At 52.4% G+C, this 25,525-nt stretch overlaps 1 protein-coding gene across 1 annotated transcript in view; it reads left to right on the top strand.

Moving 5' to 3' along the window:
• Positions 1 to 25,525, top strand: part of URB1 (URB1 ribosome biogenesis homolog) — a 2,274,827-nt gene that overhangs the window by 1,824,541 nt on the left and 424,761 nt on the right. The window lies entirely within an intron of this gene.

The following is a 25,525-nucleotide window of genomic DNA, read 5'->3' as shown; positions in this document are numbered from 1 at the left end:
CTATTACGAATCAGTCCAGATCTTTAGCCGTTTCCAGTATTAGAATGGGATGTCACACTGCTAATACATGATTTACTTGCATCCAGCAAAGTCGCTCACTACAGTTGATTAATCAAATAATGTTAGCAGGTCCTAGACTCTTGTCCTGGTGCTCCTTGACTGTTCAACTCCCAAGTTGATTTGGCCTTGAGTAGTTTTTTCCCAAAGCTGGCATTGCAAGTCCTTCTCAGTTGCTTTTTGCATGAACATTCTAAAGGACCTCCTCCTTCTTACACCTTTTAAAAAAGGCAAACATATCCATTTCTATTGGGAGGATCATTGGCCACAAGTCCCTGTCCATGCCCAAACCCTCACTCAATAAAGTCAAGCAGGGAAGAGTTGGAGGGGGCAGGGGGCCATTATCAGAAAGATTTCCTCTGTTTGTGTGTCTGGAGAAAACTCTTGCATTCTGTGGGAGTGCTGATTGACAAATCTGAATCGGAGTGCACATGGTAGTGCACGCTGTGGTGGGTCGAAAGAAGGAATCAGACTCTTGGAGGACATTTCCAAATTACTTTTATTTCAATAATAAGAGAACAGCCTAACGTTCCCTATTCTAAAAGGGGTTTCCCTACCTATCTAAAGGAACTAAAGGTGCTCGTCTGTCATCAGGAAGTCCCAAGGAAAGAAAAGCTCTCCATCCGAATCTAGTTCTACCCTGATCATCCACTAAGAAACTAAACTTAAACAGTTCCAGGAGATTGGCTTGCTTCTCCTGATATAACAGTTGTTTCTGACGGCTTCTTTATATCTATGTCTTTATTCTGGTTGTTGTTTATCTAGTAGAAGCTTCATGAATAGCCTGTTTCTCCAGCATGGGGTCTGGCATGGATTCACATGCTCATGAATATTCCCCGTCGTCAGGCTGGGAATCCTTGGTAAAGAAAAAATCAGTATCAGTTTCGTAACCAATCACTGGTCTCTGGGTCATACTGCTCCCAGCCAATGACTGCCCTCTCCCTAAGCCCCGCCTCTGACAGCCATCATCAGATTTTTACCGCACACTCAAGTGTTGGGAGTCCTCGTGTTTAGCTCTCGAGCTTTTGCTGCGTTCTCGTGCTTTTTCAAAGAGAATTTCTCATTTTTTGGTCAAATAGTGCCTCAAGCTCCACCGTCTCTACATCCGATTAAAGGGGATCCGTGTCTCCCGACACTCCTGCAGCACCAATCAGACCTCCTGAATGCGGATATCACTGACACTGAGGTGCAGGAGGCACTGGCACAACTCCAGCCCGGGAAAACTCCGGGCCCCAATGGGTTCCCAACAGAAACGTGGAAGTGCCTTGGTAGCATGCTCCCCACCCACATGCACCGCATGTTTCTACGCAGCAGGGAACTAGGAGCACTCCCCCCAGACCTCAGGAAGGCATGCATAGTGGTCATACACAAGCCGGGGAAACCCCCGGAGGAATGTGCCTCCTATCGCCCGATATCCCTGATTAATGGCGAAGCGAAGGTCCTCGCCAAAACACTCGCCAACAGACTACTGCAAGTGATTGAGACCCTAATCCACCCGGACCAATGCGGTTTTATGCCCAATAAGTCGACTCGGATGAACTTACGCAGGGTCCAATTGGCGCTATCCAGGGCAAAGGAGATACCAGCTCCACTCGCCCTCCTGGCGGTGGACTTCGAAAAGGCATTTGACTCAGTGGGGTGGGATGCCTTGTGGGAGATCATGGCCAGGATGAACTTGGGGCAGACGTTTATATCATGGGTAAAACTGTTATATGCATCCCCGGAGGCCACGGTGAGGGTGAACGGCATGTCCTCCAAACCTTTCCCCCTGGGTCGAGGCACGAGGCAGGGGTGCCCGCTGTCTCCACTCCTCTTCCTCCTGGCCATCGAGCCACTAGCGATTGAGCTTAGAGCTAACACCAACTGGAATGGTTTCGTCTGGCCGGGAGGGGGAGAAGACCGCCTTTCGCTCTATGCGGACGACCTACTTATATACCTTAGTAACCCAGGTGTCTCGTGCCCGGTGGTCTCCCGCATACTCGGGGAATATCAGTCCTTTGCAGGCCTAAAGGTTAATGAGGCCAAAACCATCTTCTTCCCGATTCAAGGGGGTGAGCCTGCGATCCCGGAGACCTGCCCATATCGCGTCTCTATCAGGGAATTCAAATACCTGGGTATACGGCTTGACCCGACGCTCGATGGGTTCCCCCGACTTAATATACAACCAGTAATAGAACGGTTCATCAGAGACATCCCCCACTGGCAATCTCTCCCCCTGTCCCTAGTGGGCCGGGCCGCACTATTCAAAATGATGACCCTTCCCAGACTGTTGTATGTCCTCCAGAACGCCCCGTTCCCCATCCCCCGGGAAACCTTCGCACTCATCGACAAGAATCTGCGCACATTGCTTTGGGGAGGGAAACAATCCAGGATTGCCCTTGACACGCTCCAAAGATCGGTGTGGGAGGGAGGCATCGGGTTACCTTGCATACGCACCTATTACTTGGCCACACAAATAGGAGTAGTGAATGACTGGATACATGCAGACCCCACACAGCCACACAACCGTATAGAGCTGGAGACCATGTCCCCACTAACACCGCTCCAAATCCTCTACGCCACCCGCGACCAACTCCCGGCGCTGCCCAAAATGTCCCATCATATCCGGAGGGCTTGGCGGGCCGCTCACAAGCTAATTGGCTGGGAAGGCCAGCCAACACTGTCGCAACCCATATGGCACAATGCGCTCCTCCCAGAACTGGTAAAAATGGGCCCCTTCGGTCACTGGCTGACCAAAGGAATACACACATTAGCACAAATTATACAAGAGGGCCGCCTCTTGAGCTTTGAGACCATGCGCGAACGATTCAACCTGGCTCCCATGGATCGGTTTCGGCATGCGCAATTGTCCCATGCAATCCGCGCCCAATTCCCCGACACAACGGTCCTACCCCCTTGCTCCCCCATCGAGACCAATATTCTCCCGCAGTACATCTCTTCTAAGGTCACTTCCAGCCTCTATCAGGCCCTTAGCTCATTCGGGACTCCACAACTCGACGGACTAAAGGCAAAGTGGGAAAGGGACCTGGGCCCCCTGGAACCTGAAGACTGGGTAGAAGCATTAATGTCCCCCAGAGAAATTGGGATAGAATCCAAGCTTAGGCTCATACAGTTGAGGATCCTACATCGATCATATCACTCGCGCACTGCAATGGCCAGATGGGGTGGAATAGAAGACGAGACATGTGTCCGATGCAAAACTGAACCCGCCACCTTCTACCATATGATATGGGACTGTCAGGTGATACAGGCCTTCTGGGTGGAATGCGTTAATACAATCTCAGCCGCTCTGGGGACACCAATTCCCAGGGACCCCAAGATGGTACTATTGGGCATTGGAGGGGAAGTAGACCTGTCCAAACATGAAAAAATGTTCTTGGCAACGGCGCTGGGGGCGAGCAAAAGGCTAATAGCGGCCAATTGGGGGTCGGACGAACCATTGAGCCTGAATCGATGGAGTAACGAGCTGGACCGGGGTGCTGCCTTAGAGCGCCGAATTTATAATGCAAGGGGCTGCCCCCGTAAATTCGAGAAAATATGGGGCAAATGGCTAGATGCTCAATAAGCTCTGTGGGTGGGGGGTGCACCGGTAGTGATGCTTGCCTTGTTTGCCTGCCTGGTCCTATTGTTGTCTTGTTGTCGTCTGGTCCTCGGCCCTACGGGCCCCGTTGATATGGACGACTGCCTTCAACTTGTATACTGCTGAGATTGCCTTCCACATGTATACCGCTGATTCATGTCTTATTCTTATATGCCTCTTATGTTTTGTTGTTTGAATTCAATAAACAGAGTTATTAAAAAAAAAAGGGGATCCGTGTCGGATTTTTCTACGCCCCTCAAGGGTGAAGATTTCATCGAGTTACGCTTCTTGGAGGAGTCCAGGAGTTTCTGCGGCCTACCCGAACATGGCCCAGGAGAAAGGAAGCTTGACGCCCGGAAAGCTGTTCAGGGTTTGCCCTGGATGCCAGCTACAGAATGTGTTCAAGGAAGACGAGCACTCGAAATGTCTCTACTGCCTTCATGAGGACAAAACACACGTGGAGAAGGACTGTGCATTTTGCGGGAACATGTCGGAACGGACCATCAGGGACCGACACCTTCGTCTCTCCAACTGGCTGGAAGGAAAGAGCCCGTCAGGTGAGAAGAAGTAGTCCGAGCAGTCTTCTAAGTCCTGTGAGGGCGCCACAGCGATGGGGGCCCAACCGAAGGCAAAGCACTGCGAGTCCACGGGCACCGGGAGCGCCGAACGGTCTGGCTCCTCGGCTGCCAGGCAGGGCTTATCCTCCCCAGTGCCATCAACCACGAGCCAACGCTCTGGCTCAGGGAAGAGGAAGGCCGAGAACCCGGTGAAGCTTCTGGAGAGGATCTGGCCGAAGAGGAGCGAGGCGGTGACCCTCCCCCCAAGGTGAAGGCCACAGGCCCGCATAAGGTGGCAAAGGCCTTGATTCACCCGGCCAAGGCCTCTATCGAGGAAGTCGCGGCGGCCCTGGCGCAGCCTGTGGAGGCTACACCAGTCGAGGCGACCTCGGGGCCCAGAGTCTCCCTGCCTCCGCAGAGGGAAGCCTCTTTCAGACCCATCAAAAAGACCCCCATGAAGACCCCGGTGGAAAAAGAGGGGGGGGCGGTGGCCATTGTGGACACGGACACAGCATCCGAGGAGGAGCCGGTAGAAGTCTTAGAGGGCCTCGATGAGGGCGTCCAAGAGGCCCGTTCCCACGGGAGGGATCCCGACGAAGGTGACGACGAGAGCGACGCCGGCACCGGCGAGGGTCCTAGTCACCCGTCGCTTCCGGAGCCGCAGGACAACTCGGCGGCCATTTTGTTGGCAATACAACCGTTATGTTCGGAGATAAGGACAAGATTGCCCTTACCACCGATGGAGGAACCAGAACCAGGCTCAACGGAGGAGCCAGAGCCAGGCCCGGCAGGAAGCCCCCCCAAACAAGAGAAGACGGATCCATCCAGCTCCGCCTTTTCAGCCCTCGTGGCCTACTCAACCTTTGCCCACGTCCCCCGTCCCTGGGGATGACACGGGAACGGACACGGCCCCGACGGGTACCGACGACAGCAGTGACGACGTGACGGAGCTCCCATCGCCCCCAGCCCGGGCCTCCTCGCCCGACGAGATCGGATCTTTCCATGCAATGATCGCCAGGGCATCTGAACTTTTTCAGCCCTGCCCCGAAGAGAAGGAAGGTTTCCTTTACCAATGGCGCGAGGCCAAGAGGAAAACAGTCCTTGCCTTGCCTCTGCTGGATGACATCTGGGACGAGGGCCTCACCCTTCTCAAGAACCCGTCTACGACGCCTGCCAAGAGGGATCGGTACGAGAAGATGTTCCGGGTCCCCGACGCGGCCCCTTTGTGCCTTAGGGCACAACCGACGCCTGACTCGGTCGTCTCAGCGGCGGCCAAGAAGAAAGCGGGGGAGCATCGGCCTTAATGTCAACTTCCCCGCCGGAAGGCGAAGGAAAGAAGCTGGACGCAATGGGACGATGAGTTATCTCGTCGGCGGCAACAACGATTAAGGCGGCCAACGCCCTCGCGATCGTGGCCCGCTACGACAGGGAGTTATGGTACAAGATCGCCCCCCTGTTGGACTTCCTACCGGACGACAAGAGGGCTGAGGCCCTGGAGATCTTGCAAGAAGGTGAGGTGGCGTCGGACCACTCCATTACGGTGGCAACAGACATTGCCAACACCGGTTTCCACCAGCTAGGCAACAGCGTTTGCCTCAGACGACGAGGGTGGCTCAAGGCGACGGATTTCCGCCAGGACGTACAAGCCAAGGTTTTGGACATGCCGTTCGACGGGAACAACCTGTTTGGGAAAACAGTGGATGAGTCCCTTCAAGCCATCAAGGCGGACACGAAGACAGCTAAGGCCCTGGGAGTTCTCCAGCAACGAATGCCGTCCTTTCGGAGCTCCGGAGGCAAACAGGGTGCCTCCAAGGGATTTGGTGGTGGCTCCTCTACGTACCGCCAAGCAGCCCGCTCCTCATCGCAGGAAGCCTATAGAGGATGAGGCAAGTCGGGTGGACCCCGCCGTTGTCCCCAGGGAGGCCAAGGCGGCAAGGCGCCCTCCAAGCAAGATTGAACCGACCGTGGTGTCAGGCCCCCACCGAAGCACCCCGGTGGGAGGCCGGCTGGCGAAGTTCGTCAGCGTGTGGGAGTCCATCTCCACCGACGGTTGGGTGCTGGACCCCCTGGCCCAGGGGCATGCCCTCGAATTTCTAAAAAGGTGCCCCCGCATTCCACCCATGGCCAGGAAGGAAAATCATGTCCCCCAACTGCTATTGGAGGAAAGGGCGATGCTCAAAAAAGGTGCCATCAAACTCGTCCCGGGGCTCCGGAGTATACTCAAGGTACTTCCTCGTGAAAAAGAAGACAGGAGGATGGCACCCCATCCTGGACCTGCGACGACTGAACAAGTACATCAAGGCACAGAAGTTCCGGATGGTCACCCTCCAGCACGTGCTGGGACAGCTGGAGGAGGGTGATTTCCTGTCGTCGTTGGATTTGGAGGATGCATACTTCCAAATCCCCATTCTAAAAGGGCACTGAAAGTTCCTCAGATTCGTGGTCCAAGGACGGCACTATCAGTTCAAGGCCCTCCCGTTCGGATTAAAGTCGGCACCCAGGGTGTTCACCAAGTGCCTCGCACCGGTGGCGGCACGGCTGCGCCTGCAGGGGATCCACGTCTACCCCTACCTGAACGACTGGCTCATCCGAGCAAGGACAAGGGAGCTCACCGTAGAACACACAGCGAAAACAGTCAAGGGATTCTCCATCAACTTTCCCAAATCCCACCTGGTCCCGTCGCAAGTCGCACTGTTTCTGGGAGCCAAGCTCGACACAGTGGCGCGTCTGGCCTCGCCGTAGGAGGAAAGGACGAAGGCCATCCTGGGCAGGGTGCAGCGTCTGCTGGCCATGGACGTGGCCAGGGTGACGTCCATCAAGTCCCTCCTCGGGATGATGTCCTCCTGCATATATCTTGTGCGCCTGTGCAGGCTTCGGATGCGCCCTCTGCAAGAGTTCCTCGACGCCCGCTGGATCCAAGCGACGGGCAGCTTCTAGGACAGGATCCCGCTCAACGAGACATTCCGACGAGAGATCCGGTGTTGGGGCACCCGTGCTCATCTGACGGCGGGCAGACTTTCAGACCCCATCTCACCAGATAACGGTGATGACGGATGCCTCCCTGGAAGGGTGGGGAACGCACACCGGAGAACTTCACGTGAGAGGCCTTTGGCTCCTGGAGGAGAAGCTGCTCCACATCAACACCTTGGAGCTCCTTGCAGTGTTCTTGCCGCAGGTCCTTTCTCCCGTCCCTCGAGGGCAAGGTGGTGAGAATCTTCACCGACAACACCACCACGATGTTCTACATCCGGAAGCAGGGAGGAACCAGATCCCCAGCCCTCTCCAAGGAAGCCCAGGATCTGTGGCATTGGGCTGTCGCCCAAGGGATGTTTCTGGTGCCCTTTCAACTGGCAGGGATAAAAAAACACCATCGCCGACTCACTCAGCAGGGAGCTGCGCTCGTGCCACGAGTGGGAACTACGTCAGGATCAAGTGGATCAACTCTTCCGACGATGGGGAAAACCACAGATCGACCTGTTCGCGAGGCCGACAAACTCCAAGTGCCAGAGGTTCGCCAGCAGGTTTCCCAGCCGAGGAGCGTAGGCGATGCTTTCTCATTCCCCTGGGACGGCCTATTCCTATATGCGTTCCCTCCGTTGCCGTTGCTGCTCCGACTCGTCAACCAGCTCAAGAGGTCCCGGTGCAGGATGATCCTCGTCGCACCGGCGTGGCCGAGGCAGATCTGGTTCCCGGACCTTCTGGACTTGTCAGCGTCCCCACCAGTCAAGCTGCCGACGAACGCGGATCTTCTCTCCAGAGAAGGAGGCGCCATACTTCATCACGACCCGAAGTCGCTGAACTTGCAGGCCTGGCTCCTGCAGCACTAGAGTTTGGAGGGTACGATATCCCGGCTGACTGCAGAGAGGTTCTTGCAAAGGCCAGGGAGTCCTCAACTCTCAAGTTCTACGGACATAAGTGGAAGAGGTTCTCTGTCTGGTGCCATGCACAGAAGATTAACCCTCTACGGATTACGGCCCCTCAAGTGCTGCCGTACCTACTGTCGCTGGCCAAGGCTGGACTGGCTCACGCCTCCATCAAGATACATCTGGCTGCGATCTCCCTATACACCAGAACCACAGGACGGGCGTCCTTGTGGTCCTATCGCCTGGTGAAAGAATGTATGAAGGGACTGTTCCTATCGTTCCCGCCGGTGAAAGCCCCAGCCCCGGCGTGGGAGATCAACGTGGTGCTGACCAGGCTTATGGGGGTGCCATTCGAGCCCCTGCATTCGGCACCGTTGAAGTTCCTGTCGTGGAAGACTGCGTTTCCTGGGCCATCACCTCCGCACAACGAGTGGGAGAGATCCAGGCCCTATCCTGCAAGCCTCCATACTTGACTTTTCACGACACGAGGGTGGTGCTGAGGACGCACCCCTCCTTTATGGCCAAGGTGCCGTAGGACTTCCACCTCAACAAGCCCTTGTTGTTACCTGTTTTCTTTCCATCGCCTTCGTCGCCGGCCGAGAGGACTTTGCACTCGCTGGGTGTGGCTAGAGCGCTGAAGTTCTACGTGGACCACAATAAGAGTTTTCGGAAGACATCACAGCTGTTTGTGAACTTTATACCTGTGAACCAAGGGAAGGCTGTCTCGAAGTCTTCCATTTCCAGATGGCTCTCAGGCTGCATCATGCACTGTCATCGGTTGGCAAACCGACCGTTGCCTGGCCGTCCGAGAGCCCATTCGACCAGAGCGATCGCTGCTACTACGGCGTTCCTGTCTGGTGTGCCCCTGCTGGACATCTGCAGGGCTGCTACGTGGAGGTCGACTGACACCTTCTCGAGATTCTACTGCGTCGATTGGGACTCCTGGGAGGAGTCCAGGGTCAGCCATGCAGTGCTGCGGAACCTGTTCGCCTGAAGGTGGGCCTGGTGAGGAGGTAAGAGTTGCTTAATGTTGACTTTATGTAATGCTTAATGTTGAGCCTTTTTCCACCTCCCCGTGGTTGTGCATGTGTGTACTGCTATGTATTCTTGTATTCATGAGCATGTGAATCCATGCCAGACCCCATGCTGGAGAAGGAACAAGTTACTTAGCTATAACTGTTGTTCTCCAGCATGGGTCTGGCATGGATTCACATGCGAACCCTCCCTCCTACCCCTCTGCGGCTCTTCACTTGGTCATACTGCCACTTTACGTGCTACCAAATCTGAGGATGGCTGCCAGAGGCGGGGCTTAGGGAAAGGGCAGTCATTGGCTGGAGACCAGTGATTGGTTACTACTAAGAAATACAGATCAGAAACGAAACTGATACTGATATTTTATTCTTTACCGAGGATTCCCAGCCTGACGACGGGGAATATTCATGAGCGTGTGAATCCATGCCAGATCCATGCTGGAGAACAACCGTTACAGTTATTAGTCTTGTAATTCCTTTACACCATTCTTGACCTTGATATTTTTTTTTAAGAAGTATTTTGCCTCATGATACTTTCTTACTTGTTGGTTGGAGGTTTTAAACCTTCCCCAGTATATTCAGGTTCTCTCGCCTTGGTTGTGGTTTCTGCCCACTTGATATTTCCCCACTTTTGGATTCTACCTTTCTCCAGCATGGGGTCTTGCATGGATTCACATGCTCATGAATATTCCGTTGTTGGGCTGGGAGTCCTCTGTAAAAAGAAGGCAGTTTAGCTTAAAACTGCTTGTCTCCTCTATAGCCTATCAGTGTCCTTTGGGTCCTACTGCCCCCATCCAACCAATGATACTCGTCCTCCTAAGCTCCTTTCCTGGTGGCCAGCTTCAGATTTTACCACAGGTTTTTAGTGTTGGGGGAATCCTCGTGCTTCGTGCCTTAAAATTTGTGGATTTTTTGCTGTTTTTTAGAACTTTTCTAAGATCTCTTATTCATCTACCGTCATGTGATGACTACCGGCAGCGGGGGCTCGTTGTCGTCGAAAATAGTCTTTTTCATCATCGATCTTCACTACATGACTCCAGCAGACCCACCCTTGGGCCTCCATCTTTACCTCGACCATATCTGATGTGGTGAAGAAAAGTCTCTTCAGGGCGAGTGAGACCTGTGGCGAGAAGAACTTTTTCTTTGAGGATCTGCACCTCAAGTGCCTTTATTGTCTTCACTCAGATCACGACGCGGATGGAGGCAACATCTGCCGTTCCTTCTCATCGAAGACCAAGAAGGATCATCACCCTACGTTAGTAGCTTGGATCGAGCAGGGGAGGGCCTCTGACATGGCCTCCGCGTGCAGTCATGCCTCATCCAGGGCCGGCAGGTCGTCTGAGCGTACTCCCTCTGGTAAGAAGAGGTTGAGGTCATTTGACCATTCTTCTGGGGAGATCCAAAAGAAGACACGGATCCACACTCCATCTGCATCCTCAGCAGTCGCAGGGGGCGCAAGACCAAGTTCTGGAAGAGGTCGGTCTCAGTCGTCCTCTCTGTCGATGGTTAGCCTGCCAGCTGGTTGGCTGCCTCAGTCCACAAAGTCAATGACCCCATCCAAACACAAGCCATCAAAGAACAGACCTGAAGGCCTGTCAGTAGCTCTGCCGTCTTCATCGCAGTCGGCGATGCAGCCCGGTCGACGACAAACACGTCCACCAGGACCACCACTTTGATGGCCTCTTCGTCAAATACCAAGACCAATGTCCCGTCGATGTTTGCTTTATCGACGAGCGGCTCGTCAACGACCTCACCAATGACCCAGTTTACAAAGTCAGGAAAATCAGCTTTTCCTTCGCCGACGAAAAGTTTGTCCGCAACCGTCATCTCAACCTAGGTGACTACTATTCCTAGGGTCTCTTTGCCTCTGAGGCCTCCGTCAATGGTCCTAACCACGACCTTTTTGTCAGCATCACTTCTTCCTATTCTGCAGATTCACATTGTAGCCTTCTTCCTGAAGAACTTGGATAGAACCAGTTCCAAGGCGGCTCCTCTGGCTCCTATGGAATCTCCAAGGAAATCTCTGCATATATACACCAGTTCTGAGGATAATCTTCCAGAAGACTTCTACTTAGATCAAGACTGAGGCCATGGACTCATGCCTCCGGAGGGATCACCATCCATGAGCCCAGCTCCTGCTTCGGCTGCACCATTTGCACCCTCTCTTGCACCAAGGGATATGTCACCGGACATCCTGACAACCCTGTAGACTTTAGTGGCAGAGATTCAACAGTGGCTGCCTGCTGCTCCTTTACCGGGTCCAGCCAGAAGTCCTCCCAGGCCACATAGGGCACCTGTCACTCCTCCACCTATACTTGCCCCATGTGGAAAAGGAGCCAGTTTGCACAGACATTGGCACTGACACTGCCACCACCACAAATCACATGGATGAGTATCAAGATTATGTTCCTGCCAATGTTGACCAGCTTCACCTCCAGATAAAATTGTCTCCTTCCATTCCATCATCTTCAAGGCGGCCAAGCTCTTCAATCTGGTTCTGGAAGAGAAAAAGAAGGAAGTCTTTTCTTTTTCAACGAAAAGAGACCTCAAGGAAGACTGTTGTGTTGGCTTTGTTGTTGGACGATGTTTGGGAAGATGGATGAGCAGTGATGAAGTACCACGCTAGCAAAGCATGACCGGCTAGAGTAGAAGTTCTGGGTCCCGTATTCGGCCCCCAGATGTCTCGGGTTGCAGCCTTCTCCATACTATATGGTGTCAGCCGCCACCAGAAATTGATAATTGAACCCCTTGTCATCCATGGTGCCCCCTGCCAGAAAGGCAAGAAGCTTGATGCGGCTGGCAAGCGCATCATTAATACAGCAGCCTCCACCCTCAAGGTCTCCAACATCCTTGCCGTCCTATCTCGATACGACAGGGAGCTATGGTACAAGCTCTAGCCCATCCTGGACTGGCTTTGGCCCTATTCCAGGAAGGAGAGGTGGCTTCAGACCACGCCATTACAGTCACGCTCGACATGGTAGACTCGGGGTTCTGCCAGATGGGGAATGGTGTGGCCCTCCAGCACCAGGGTTGGCTGAAAGCCACAAATTCTCACACGGACGTGCAGACCAAGGTTATGGACATGCCGTTTGACAGGGACAGCCTGTTTGGAAAGGCGGTAGATGACACACTCTCCAAGCCATCAAAACAGACACGGAGACGGCACACTCTCTGGGGACCCTGCAGCACAGAAGGTTGTCCTTTAATTCCCTGAGGGGAAGAGTCTCCTGGTCCTCCAATGGTTACCCTACTCACTACCGTCAGCCATCCCGCTCCACCACCCAGGAAGCCTAAAGGAGCCGCTACCAGGCTCTCGCCAGTGGAGGCCAACATCATCATAGTCGTCGTCGTTGTCCAACATCTAGGACACAGATGCACAAGCAGGCCTGAACCCGCCATGGACCACACTCCCACTTTTGCACCCCAGTGGGAGGCCAATGTGCTCTAGCACCTTGAAGTGTCTCTTGTGCTAGATGGAATTACCAATAAAGATCTCTGACCCAAAATAACCAGACAGACTCAAAGAATATGGCAAAGTACTACTTTATTCTCATTTAATAAAGCAGGGAGAACTGACAGACATCAGACTGATGCATGTACACTCACACAAACCTTTTTATACAGGGGTTTTATACCCCAATGTACTTCCCCTATGACGTCATCCTACGTGGCAAATCATAAAACCTATTGAAGGGAGGGAACATATCTACCGTAAGGGAGTCATGGTATCACAAGTATGGCACTGACATAAAAGGTACAACCTGTAAAACATTTATTAAAGTTTCCTTGCGTTGGAGAATCTCCTGCTTTGCCCATTAAATAGGATGGGAGTAGTCTCGACCATCAAATTATAAATGAAACAGTCCTAGTTGTGTCTGTCAAATCAAAATTGCCCATACTAACAAAAACCTAATGCCTGCCCTATACCTTGTACAAAAACGTGAAAACGGAGAATATGTATGCAAAGAAAAGTCTGTGTTCAAATGTAAAGAATACATGTGGCTGAGTCAGCTCTCCTCCCCACGTTGGACAGCACAGAGTTCAAAACGTGGATTGAGGTCGGTTCAACAAAAAGATCACAACGGCCCCCCTCTATCGGGCTCAGACCTATTAAAGCAAAAGATCACGAAACACTTCACGTTGGTCTCCCTCAGTCGGGCTTGGACCTTTCACAGCAAAACAAAACACTTGCAGGGGTTCCCTTCCCCAAGCTTAATTCACCTTCTTTAGGGGTTCCCTTCCCCTAACTTATTACACCTTCGGTCTCCCTCAGTCGGGTTTGGACCGTTTCCTGATGTTGAAGACTTTCGAATGTGCGTGGCTCTTTTCTACAGACCTCCGCATGACCACTTTGACTTTCCAACTTCCAATTTACAATTCTAGGTTATTTACCCCAGTGCTTCCTGGTCTCGGTAGTTCACTGTATTTGCATCAAAGTTCAATGTTCGCCTTTTTACTCTCCCCTTATCTGTGGGTTAATTTCAATCACTTAGCTTTTACAGTTCATTCACTTTATCGCAACAAACTTTTCACCTTTCACTGAGACTTTCGAGTCGGCTACTTCCTTTCGCCCGGCCACTCCGTTACTCGCTGACTTTACAGCTATTGTCACTTCAAAGTTCATTCTCAGGTCTGCCTTTCTTCGTGTCTCATCCACACGCGTGCAGCCTTCAATTGGGCGATATAATGTTGCCACTTCAATCTTTCTCCAGCACACACTAGTCTCTCAGGTCGTTTGCCAACTCATCGGCTGTGTGCAAATGTTTTTCGTTTCTTACACTTTACGAGTCAAGGTTAGTACCACAGGCTTGGCCTCGCATCCCCTATTCTGCCGTTCACTCGTGAGGGTCGCTGGCGTCCTTGAAACACAATGCAGCCTTCTGGTTTTGGATTCGGCCTTCTCCACGTGTCTTCTGCAGCCTTTTGGATGCAACGAACTCCTGCAGGGAACTCCTGGGTTTCTCCACCCATGGCTCTCATCCCTCGGTCCCTTACTCTGCTCCAGTAGGTTTGCCTTCGCCCCAGAAGTTCTGCTCTTACTCGTGTTCCACCTTGCTCAGAGTGTTTCTATGTTCCACCTTTCATCTGTGTTGGGAGAGCTAATTGGCATCAGGTGTTTGCACTTGGAGTTAAGTGCCTAACTCAATTAGTGGGACATGGCCAATTCGATGTGTAAGAATTAGTGTTACACTCAGTCGCCTTCTTCCTTGGCTCAGTGTTGTGTAAAAAAGGGGCTGGGGGTTGGAACATCGAAGAATCCGATGAAGTAGGAGGGATCATGGGTACGGGAAAGGGAGGAATACCGTGTCTCGCCATTGGCTGCCTCACCCCCCCTACCCGAAATCCCCTCACCCAGGTGATCTGCCCGCACTGGTCCACCCTCAGGAACTGGATCCAATAGCGATCGCCGTGTCCTGGCCACTTTGATGACATGTCCCTGAGGACTAGCGGGTGGGACCTTTGGTTTCTCACACTACTTATTGAACATATAAGGATTAGTGCATCATTGGCTGCCCCTTATCTGTAGGGCACGCCTTGAACTACCCCTACATACGTATAATACTGATTATAGCATACAATATGGCAGCGGATTAGTCTAATCAACATTGTATGTCAGCTTGCCCAATAGACCCACTGATTGGATGCCATGCTATCCCAACCTTGTGTAGATGGGGGGCCAAATCTAACCCTCATACTCCCCACATGAGCCTCAGCACGAAGGCAGAGAAACAACAAATGTGCCTCCCTTCTAGGCCAATCGCCACAAACTATGATCTATCGGAGGTGTGAGAAACCCTATTCACTCAGACAACAGTTCTGACCATACCCAATCGATGACCTGGACGATATGGAAATGACATCGATCGAGCAAGTCGTCTGACTGCAAAGCCAAAAATCAATGACGTCATCACTGACATCATGACGTAGCCGCATTATACATGAAGTACATATTCATCCATTCATGAAGTTACACGAACATGCATTAGTTTATTGCATATAGGCATGAAGAACATGCTTATGACCCATGTAGGCAAGAGGACAGATACACGTACACATTGTTGTGTTCATATATTTCGCTAAAGCTGAAACCGCAAGATGCAAAGAGTTCATATATTTAGCTTGCATATGCTACTGCTATTAACATGGAGAAGCCATAGGGAAGGTTTAGAAACTATAGGTCTCTGGAATGGATGGCAAAGGAGAGAAAGATTACGAGCACATGGAAAGGCTGACACGGTCGCCGCAACAAGAGGCAAGCAGAAACAAGGCGCTCAGCCAAGGACGAGGTGAGACGGGAAAAGTTTCCAGTTACCAAGACAGTAAGCCACCTGCAGAAAGTCAGGCTAAAATCATCATGATTACAGGCGAGAGGGCTTCATTTCATGGTCTCTGCACACTTGACCCAGCTGAACAGAACAATGCCCATTCAACCAAGGTGGAGACGAAGAGAGCCGTTTCCATCGAACCAAGGGAGAAGAAACAAGTGGTGCATCTGGGTGTTCAACCGAATGCACTCTCTCAGGCTTAGGTCATCATAAAATGGCAGCATTAGGAACACTTTGCACCTCCTTGTTCATTCCCATTGCCTTGAAAAGGTACACTCAGCCTGGTAAATGTCCAGGGTCTCGGGGATGGGAGGACACACTCTGAACAATACAGATGCACCTTTCATGTGGGGATAATTTGTTGTAAGGGCCAATGGTCTCCCTGCGACCCTGCAACATTGTAGATTGATGCTAGTAGGAATGGGCTTAGGAGGGGCTCATAGACATGGTCATCCAATCGTAAGGACTAACCTATATGTAACCTGCTCAAACGAACCGATGTAATCGGTTCATAGGTTTTTTGGGTTGGAACCTGAATTTGTGATGTCATACAGGAACACATGCTTAGAAGACGAGAGCTCTGGAAAATATTGTTTTTATTTTGGTGTGATACCTGTCATTCTTGTCTTTCTAATAAAAGACAGTGAACTTTGCCCCATGGCCGAGTCTGCTGTTCTTGTAGCTGGGAGTTGTTGATGGGCCAAATTGCTCTCTGCTAATAATTGGTCTGACTAATAGAGTGTCCCCAGCCACGCTATACACTTGGACCTTCGGCTCTTGAGCAGCACGTAAGTGAAACAAAACTAAGATGCTTTGAATTGCGTCAGATTACTCGCCGTTCTCCCAATTAATCCATCATCCCTCATCAGTTGGCCATAAGCCAAAGTCTTGGGTCTGCACTGCAGTTGACCTTGTAGCTTTCTCACTGCCCTGGAACCTTTGAGGCCATCTGAGCACACCACTATCTTCGTCTGAGGCTCTAATGAATAGCCCTTGTCTGTGACTTCTGAATCACGTGTGAAGAGACCACCAATTTGTCCATTTTGACCTTCTATTTAATTCAATTATGCTAGGTGCTGTTGCTCCTCTTGGCCTCTAGATAGAGACTTTCTCATTTTATCTTGTATAGACTTTATACACATTTAATTATCAAATACTTTGGCTATTTCAGATGAGGAATGTATCACATCAGGGCTTATCCATCTACCTCCCCTTGTGCCTTGCAATTATTCCGTAAAATAGTATCCTTGATCCCAAGCCAACATATACTCATCGCTGTTTTTTACACATGCTGTTCTCCAGCGTCTCCTGATTCTGCAACCTTAGTCTGCCCCTGTGCTAGCTTGGTTGAATTCAACATGAGCCGGTGTCCATTTTCCTATCATGGCCGTCGTTGCCACGTTATTTATTCCTCTATAGCAAGCTTCTATAGTTCTCATCTACCTTTGGTTACTGCGTATTTACAGTTATTGATCATTAAGTTACTTAATTCTTCTTTATATCCATGGTTACTTTATCATTAGGTACATGTTTCACTTGGTGCTTCAGTTACATTGCCACTCTTAAGGATTTTCATATCGTTTCAGCATAGGTTTGTATTTCTTCTTTATGACATCACTCTGCCCTCGTTAGATTTCACTTAGCACTCCATGATGTCCATAGGTGCGTGCTGACATCCTTCTATGCGGCATCCGTCCACACTTTCAGTGCGAGGGTACACTCTATAAGGCCATCTGAGTGCATAACGTCTCTCATACACTTGATGCAGTTTCGGGATAACACTGGAGTCCCAGCCGTAACCCTTTGTCTGTTGTTCCAATATTTGACCAAATTCTATTCTTCCGTCTCCTTCATCTTTTCTTCAAACTGTCGTTTCTTTGGGATCCATATCTTTGTCACCCCCTCAGGTGAACTGCATTCTTTATGTTCACCAACACTCCAGGTCATGGGCAACAATCTCCATATGGTGGACGGAATATCCAACGGCCTCCATATTTTTTATGAAAATCTCGCACACATCCCACCTTGGGAACACCTTGCGCACAAGAACTTGGCAGCACACGCGGCATCAGGGTGCGTGCATGGACCTGCCTTGATCCACTAGAAAAAGGACATACTACTACCAGCATATATCTGTAGCTGTTGCATGTCTGTAGCATATCCACATAATCTATATATAGATGCTGAAATGGGCAATTGGATCTAGGAATTGCTCCTCACACTGTTCGCAAAGTGTGTCCTGCAGTACATTTCTGGCACACAATGTAAATGAACTGTGCTGCATGTTCAAACAGATTGAGCGAGAACCATTCTTATGCAATTGTAGCAGCAAGACTCTCTCGAGTAATGTATGCTGGGTAGTGATGATGCTCCAGCGCTACCCTCAATAGTGCTAGAGTATTCCAAAATATTACTAAGTGTTTTGATTAAGTGTGCTAAGTATTTCAAAGCATATCTTGTGTATATATAATACATCTGTATTTCAATGTGAATGTATGTGTAAGTGTTTCTTTGATGTGCATTACTAACTCGGTTCAGTGTAGTTAACTACAGCTCACATCGTCCTCTTATGATGAGCCTGACTGCCCTGTGTGAGAAACCAGGTGGTGTCTCACCCGCTTGTCCCGGGGATCCCTCATCCAGGTTGACAGGACACGCCCATTGCTTTTGGATCAAGTTCCTGGGGGTGGACCAGTGCGGGAGAATCTCCTGGATGCGGGGTCTTTGCGGAGTGGGACACTGGTTGTGAGTCACGATATCCCCTTCCCTGTAACACCTTTATCCCATCCTACCAGGTAGACTATTTACAAACTCAACTCCCCCCACTTTACAACATGAACACTTTCTCCCAGACAGCCAGCTATGCGAGAAAATGGACTAACACCCAAGCCGTATACCTGACGTGTCCCAATACAATGGTCAGGGAATTACTGACCATCACACACACCTAACTTCCATTACACCTCCCCACACGGATAAAAGGCGGAGCACTAGAGCACACTTTGAGCGAGGCAGTTTAACAAGAAGAGAAAAACGGCAAAACAGAAGGGGATCGCAAGGAGGGAAGTTCCCTTGACCTTTCCGACAAATAACTGTTACTTTCACAAAGCCTTGAGAATACAAAGCGTAAAACCAGGAAACAAGGCTGAGGAATCCTGCATTGTCATAGGTACCCGGGGCCCTCCCGCATCGATAATGAAGGTGGGAAGAATTGCCAGCTGCTGTGCTACTGTCCTTGGCTCCAACAACAAAGCAGCGTCTGTGAAATCAACACAGCCGGTGAGTTGGGGAGACCGATACAAGACCGGTATGTGGTGAAGCCATGGTTGCAAGCAGCAACATTGTATGGCGAGCGCTGGAAAGAACTTTGTATGAAACACTTGTGATAACCAACGCAAGTAAAGTTGAACTGGGGATGAGGGATTGAACTTTGAAACCAAGATACAATACCTTTAACAGAGTGGTCCGTCACTGTGTGAGTGCTCAATCGAAGGTCGCTAGTTGAAAGTTGACAAAAGTGAAAGAGTGGCACAATCGAAAGTCTTCGATGTTGATACAGTAAAGAAAGTTTATAACAAAGTAGATAAAGTTGGTCCGAGCCCGGCAGAGGGAGATAAATTGCATTCTTTGGGTTAAAACAAGTTGTGTTAAAATAGTTCTCCAGCATGGGGTCTGGCATGGATTCACATGCTCATGAATATTCCCCGCCGTCAGGCTGGGAATCCTCGGTAAAGAAAAAATCAGTATCAGTTTTGTTTCTGATCTGTCTTTCTTAGTAGTAACCAATCACTGATCTCTGGGTCATACTGCCCCCAGCCAATGACTGCCATCTCCCTAAGCCCCGCCTCTGGCAGCCATCCGCAGATTTTTACTGCACGTTCAAGTGTTGGGAGTCCTCGTGCTTTAGCTCTCGAGTTTTTGCTGCTTTTTCACTCTTTTTCAGGAGATTTTCTCATTTTTTCGGTTTAATCGAGCCTCAAGCTCCACCGTTTCTACTTCCGATAACGGGGACCCATTTCGGAATTCTTCTACGCCCCTCACGGGTGAAATTTTCATCGAGTTTACGCTTCTTGGAGGATTCCGGAAGATCTGCGGCCTACCTCAACGGACATGGCCCAGGACAAGGGAAGCTCGACGCCCGGATCCAAGCTGTTCAGGTGCTGCCCTGGATGCGGATTACAAAATGTTTTCAAGGAGGACGAGCATTTGCGATATCTCTACTGCCTTCATGAGGACAAGACGCACGTGGAGAAGGACTGTGCGTTCTGCAAGAACCTTTCAGAACGGACCAAACAAGATTGTCGTTCCCACCCCGCCGCCTGGCTGGAGAAGGGCACAGCAGGTGGGAAGGCGAAGAAAAAGTCTGAGCGGACTTCTAAGTCCTGTGAGGGCGCCCCGGCGACAGGGGCCCAACAGAAGGCCAAGCACCGCGAGTCCGCGGGCACCCGGAGTGCCGAAAGGGCGGCTCTTCGGCTGCCAGGCAGGGCGCGACTTCCCCGGCACGTTCAACCACAAGCCAGCACTCTGGTTCGGGGAAGAGGAAGTCCGAGAACCCGGGTAAGCTGCTGGAGCGGCCCCGGTCGATCTCGAAGGGACCCGAAGGGGAGCGAGGCGCTGACCTCCCCACAAGGCAAAGTCCCAGGATGTACCTAAGGTGGTGAGGGCTTTGATCCAGCCGGCAAAAGCCTCTATTGAAGTGGTCGCTGCGACCCTGGCGAGGCCGGCTGAAACTACACCAGTGGAAACGGCCTCTGGGCCCAGAGTATCCCTGCCACTGCGGAGGGAATCCTCTTTCCAGCCCATCGTTAAGACCCCTGTGAAGTCCCCGGCGGAAAAAGAGGGGGGATGGCCGGTGGCCATTACAGACTCAGAATCAGCCTCTGAGGAGGATCTGCTGGAAACCGGGAAGGGCCTCAACGAGAGGTTCATAGGCCTCAACGAGAAGTTCGAGAAGGTTCGATCCCAGGGGACGGTTCCCACTGATGTGATCGAAGATAGCGACGATGGCGACGAAGAGGTCCCAGTGGAGCGGCCATCCCGTCCGTCGCAGCCATTACCCGAGCCCCAGGATAGCTCCGTGGCCATTTTGTTGGCGATCCAATCCTTATGTACTGAGATAAGGACGAGGTTACCACGGACCCCGATGGAGGATCCAGAACCAGGCCCGTCGGGAAGCCCTCCGAACAAGCGGAGGAGAGTCCACCCCGTTCCTCCCTTCGTGCCCGCGAGGCCTGTGGACCCCTCATCCCCCTCGCCGGACCCTAGAGAGGATACAGCAACTGGGACTGACGACGACAACGGCGGCGATGACACAACGGACATCCCGTCATCATTCCCCCCCTCGGGCTTCTCCACCGACGAAATTGGCTCCTTTCACGCCATGATAACTAGGGCATCCGAGCTCTTCCAGCTCTGCCCTGAAGAACAGAAAAAGGAAGGGTTTCTTTACCGATGACGAGAGGCCAAGAGGAAGATGGTCCTCGCGGTGCCGTTGCTCGACATCTGGGACGAGGGGCTGGCTATCCTCAAGAACCCTTCCACGACACCCGCCAAGAGGGACAGGTACGAGAAGAAGTACTGAGTCCCCGATGCCACCCCCTTGTACCTCAGGGCCCAGCCCACGCCGGACTCTGTCATCTCGGCAGCGGCCAAGAAGAAAGCGGCGGGTGCGGCGGCTTCAACTTCCACTTCCCCGCCGGACAGCGAGGGCAAGAAGTTGGACTCCATGGGACGACAAGTCATCTCGTCGGCAGCAACGACGATTAAGGCGGACAATGCCTTAGCGATCGTGGCCTGCTACGACAGGGAGCTTTGGTTCCAGATAGCTCCCCTGCTAGACTTCCTACCGGACAACAAGAGGGCGGAGGCCCTACAAATTCTGCAGGAAGGAGAGGTGGCGTCGGATCAAGCAAGAACGGTGGCAACGGACATTGCCGATACCGGATTTCGCCAACTGGGCAACAGGGTTTGCCTCCGACGACGAGAATGGCTCAAGGCGACGGACTTTCGCCAGGATGTGTTGGATATGCCGTTCGATGGCAACAACCTTTTTGGGAAGACGGTGGACGAGTCGCTCCAGGCCATCAAGACCGACTCGGAGACGGCCCGGGCCCTAGGGGTACTTCAACAACGACAGCCCTTTCGGAGTTCCGGAGGCAGGCAGGGTGCCTCCAAGGGAACCAGCGGTGGCTCTTCTACATACCGCCAGGCGGCCCGCTCCTCGTCCCAGGAGGCCTACAGAGGTCGCGGCAAGCAAGGGGGGAATCCCGCCGTCGTCGTCAAGGAGGCCAAGGCGGCAAGGCCTCCTCCAAGCAAGACTTACCCGGCCGTGGCGTCGGGCCCCCACCGAAGCACCCCTGTGGGAGGCTGGCTGACGAAGTTTGTCAGCGTGTGGGAGTCCATCTCCACCAACCGTTGGGGGCTGGACACCCTGGGCAACTGGCACTCGCTGGAATTCCAAAAGAAATGTCCTCGCATTCTGCCCGTGGCCAGGAAGGAGAATCACGTCCCTCAACTGCTGTTGGAGGTAAGGGCGATGCTCAAAGGTGCCATTGAGCTCGTCCCCAGGAGGCTCCGGGGCTCCGGAGTGTACTCAAGGTACTTCCTCGTCAGAAAGAAGACAGGCGGTTGGCGCCCCATCCTGGACCTGCGTCGGTTAAACAAATACATCAAGACGCAGAAATTCATGGTCGCCCCTCCAGCACGTGCTGGGACAACTGGAGGAGGGCGACTTCCTATCATCGTTGGACCTGGAGGATGCTTACTTCCACATCCCGATTCTAAAAGGACACAGGAAGTTTCTCAGGTTTGTGGTTCAGGGACGCCACTACCAATTCAGAGCCCTGCCATTCGGATTAAAGTCGGCACCCAGGGTATTCACCAAGTGCCTGGCACCAGTGGCGGCGCGGCTGCGCCTGACGAGATCCACGTCTACCCCTACCTGGACAACTGGCTAATCTGGGCAAGGACAAGAGAACTCGCCGTCGATCACACAACGAGGACCGTCCGGCTGCTCACGGAACTGGGATTCGCCATCAACTACCCCAAATCCCACCTGGTTCCGTCGCAAGTAGCACTGTTTCTGGGAGCAAAGCTCGATACAGTGGGGCAATTGGCCTCCCCGTCAGAGGAGAGGACGAAGGCCATTCTGGGCAAGGTGCGGCACCTGCTAGCCACGGACGTGGCCAGAGTGAGGTCCATCAAGTCCCTCCTCGGGATGATGTCCTATCTATCTTGTACCCCTTTGCAGACTTCGGATGCGTCTGCTACAGAAGTTCCTCGACGCCCGCTGGTTTCAGGCGACGGGCTGCTTCAAAGACAGGATCCCTCTCGACAAGGAGTTCCGTCGGGCGATCCTATGGTGGGGTACCCGTGCGCACCTCACTACAGGCATGAACTTTCAGACCCCGGCGTTTCAGGAGACGGTGACTACGGACGCCTCTCTGGAGGGTTGGGGGGCCCACACCGGAGATCTCAACGCAAGAGGCCTTTGGCTCCCGGAGGAGAGGTCTCTCCACATCAACATTCTGGAGCTCCGAGCAGTGTTCTGGGCGCTCAAGTCGTTCCTTCCGTCCCTCAAGGACAAAGTGGTGAGGATCTTCACCGACAACACCACCACGATGTTCTACATATGGAAGCAGGGAGGCACCAGATTCCCAGCCCTATCCAAGGAGGCCCAGGATCTGTGGCACTGGGCCGTCGACAAGGGGATGTTTCTGGTTCCCTTCCACTTGGCAGGAATAAAAACACCATCGCCGACTCACTCAGCAGGGAGCTGCGCTCGTGCCACGAATGGGAACTACGTCAGGATCAGGTGGATCGGCTCTTTCGACGATGGGGCAAACCCCGGATCGACCTTTTCGCGTTCGGCGACGAACTCCAAGTGCCAGAGGTTCGCCAGCAGGTTCCCGCAGCCGAGGAGCATGGGCGATGCTTTCTCGTTCCCTTGGGATGGCCTGTTTCTATACGCGTTCCCTCCGTTGACGTTGCTGCTCCGCCTCATCAACCAGCTCAAGAAGTCCAGGTGCAGAATGATCCTCGTCGCACCGGTGTGGCCGAGGCAGATCTGGTTCCCGGACCTTCTGGACTTGTCAACGTCCCCACCAGTCAAGCTGCCGGCGGACGCGGATCTTCTCTCCAGAGAAGGAGGCGCCATTCTTCATCACGACCCAGAGTCGCTGAACTTGCAGGCCTGGCTCCTGCAGCACTAGAGTTTGGAGGATACGATATCCCGGCTGACTGCAGAGAGGTTCTTGCAAAAGCCAGGGCGTCCTCAACTCTCAAGTGTTACGGTCATAAGTGGAAGAGGTTCTCTGTCTTGTGCCGTGCACAGAAGATTAACCCTCTGCGGATTACGGCCCCTCAAGTACTGCCGTACTACTGTCGCTGGCCAAAGCTGGACTGGCTCACGCCTCCATCAAAATACATCTGGCTACCATCTCCCGATATACCAGGACTACGGGACGGGCGTCCTTGTGGTCTCATCGCCTGGTGAAGGAATTTATGAAGGGACTATTCCGATCGTTCACGCCGGTGAAGGCTCCTGCCCCGGCATGGGAGCTCAATGTGGTGCTGACCAGGCTCATAGGGGGCCCCATTCGAGCCTATGCATTCGGCGCCTTTGAAGTTCCTGTCATGGAAGACAGCGTTCCTAGTGGCCATCACCTCCGCACGACGAGTGGGAGAGATCCAGGCCCTATCTTGCAAGCCTCCATACTTGACTTTTCATGACACAAGGGTGGTGCTGAGGACGCACCCCTCCTTCATGCCCAAGGTGCCGTCGGACTTCCACCTCAACGAGCCCTTGGTGTTACCAGTTTTCTTCCCGTCGCCTTTGACGCCGGCTGAGAGGACTTTGCACTCGCTGGATGTAGCTAGAGCTCTGAAGTTCTACGTGGACCGCACGAAGAGTTTCCGGAAGACGTCACAGCTGTTTGTGAACTTTGGGTCTGTGAATCAAGGGAAGGCTTTCTCGAAGACTTCCATTTCCAGATGGCTCTCCGGCTGCATCATGCACTGTCACCAGTTGGCAAACCGACCGCTGCCCGGCCGTCCGAGAGCCAATTCGACCAGAGCGATCGCTGCTACCACAGCGTTCCTGTCTGGTGTGCCCCTGCTGGACATCTGCAGGGCTGCTACGTGGAGGTCGACACACACCTTCACAGGATTCTACTGCGTCGATCGGGACTCCAGGGAGGAGTCCCGGGTCAGCCAAGCAGTGCTGCGCAACCTGTTCGCCTAAGGTGAGCCTGGTGAGGAGGTAAGAATTGCTTAATGTTGAGTTTTGGATGTAATGCTTAATGTTGAACCTTTGCCACCTCCCGTGGTTGTGCATGTGTATACTGCTATGTATTCTTTTATTCATGAGCATGTGAATCCATGCCAGACCCCATGCTGGAGAAGGAACAAGTTACTTACCTGTAACTGTTGTTCCCAGCATGGGTCTGGCATGGATTCACATGCAAACCCTCCCGCCTATCCCTCTGCGGCTCTTCACTTGGTCATACTGCCACTTTGCGTGCTACCAAATCTGAGGATGGCTGCCAGAGGCAGGGCTTAGGGAGAAGGCAGTCATGGGCTGGGGGCAGTATGACCCTTAGATCAGTGATTGGTTACTACTAAGAAAGACAGATCAGAAACGAAACTGATACTGATTTTTTTCTTTACCGAGGATTCCCAGCCTGACGGGGAATATTCATGAGCATGTGAATCCATGCCAGACCCATGCTGGAGAACAACAGTTACAGGTAATTAACTTGTTCCTACATTAGTCCTCTTTCCTCCATTCATCCCGCCATCCTCCCCCCTAATAATATTGGTGTCGTTATGCAATGTTAAATTTTGTTGATGCGTCAATGGGGACTGAGGTGTGGCGCCGGTGGGCGGAGTAAGGGTAGTGCATGCTCCCAGTGCCGCACCTCCGCACGCCTCTAAATTTAAAGGGGAAGACATTTTTTTTCCAGTGAAAAAGGTTCTGTCTCCCATCTCTAAGAAGGGACGCCCCTGCAATATGGAGGAAAGAGGACTAATAGTACGTTAGTCACTACGGTGAGTAACTTATCATTTCTTTTTCCCAGGTGTATTCACCCTGGTCGCTCAGACGCTTTTGGTC

The sequence above is a fragment of the Ambystoma mexicanum genome, chromosome 7p (genome assembly GCF_040938575.1).
Source record: "Ambystoma mexicanum isolate Mex_15411 chromosome 7p, UKY_AmexF1_1, whole genome shotgun sequence".
Classification (NCBI taxonomy): domain Eukaryota; kingdom Metazoa; phylum Chordata; class Amphibia; order Caudata; family Ambystomatidae; genus Ambystoma; species Ambystoma mexicanum.
The sequence above is the reverse complement of the archived record's forward strand: the minus strand, read 5'-3'. Positions and strand labels throughout refer to the sequence as shown.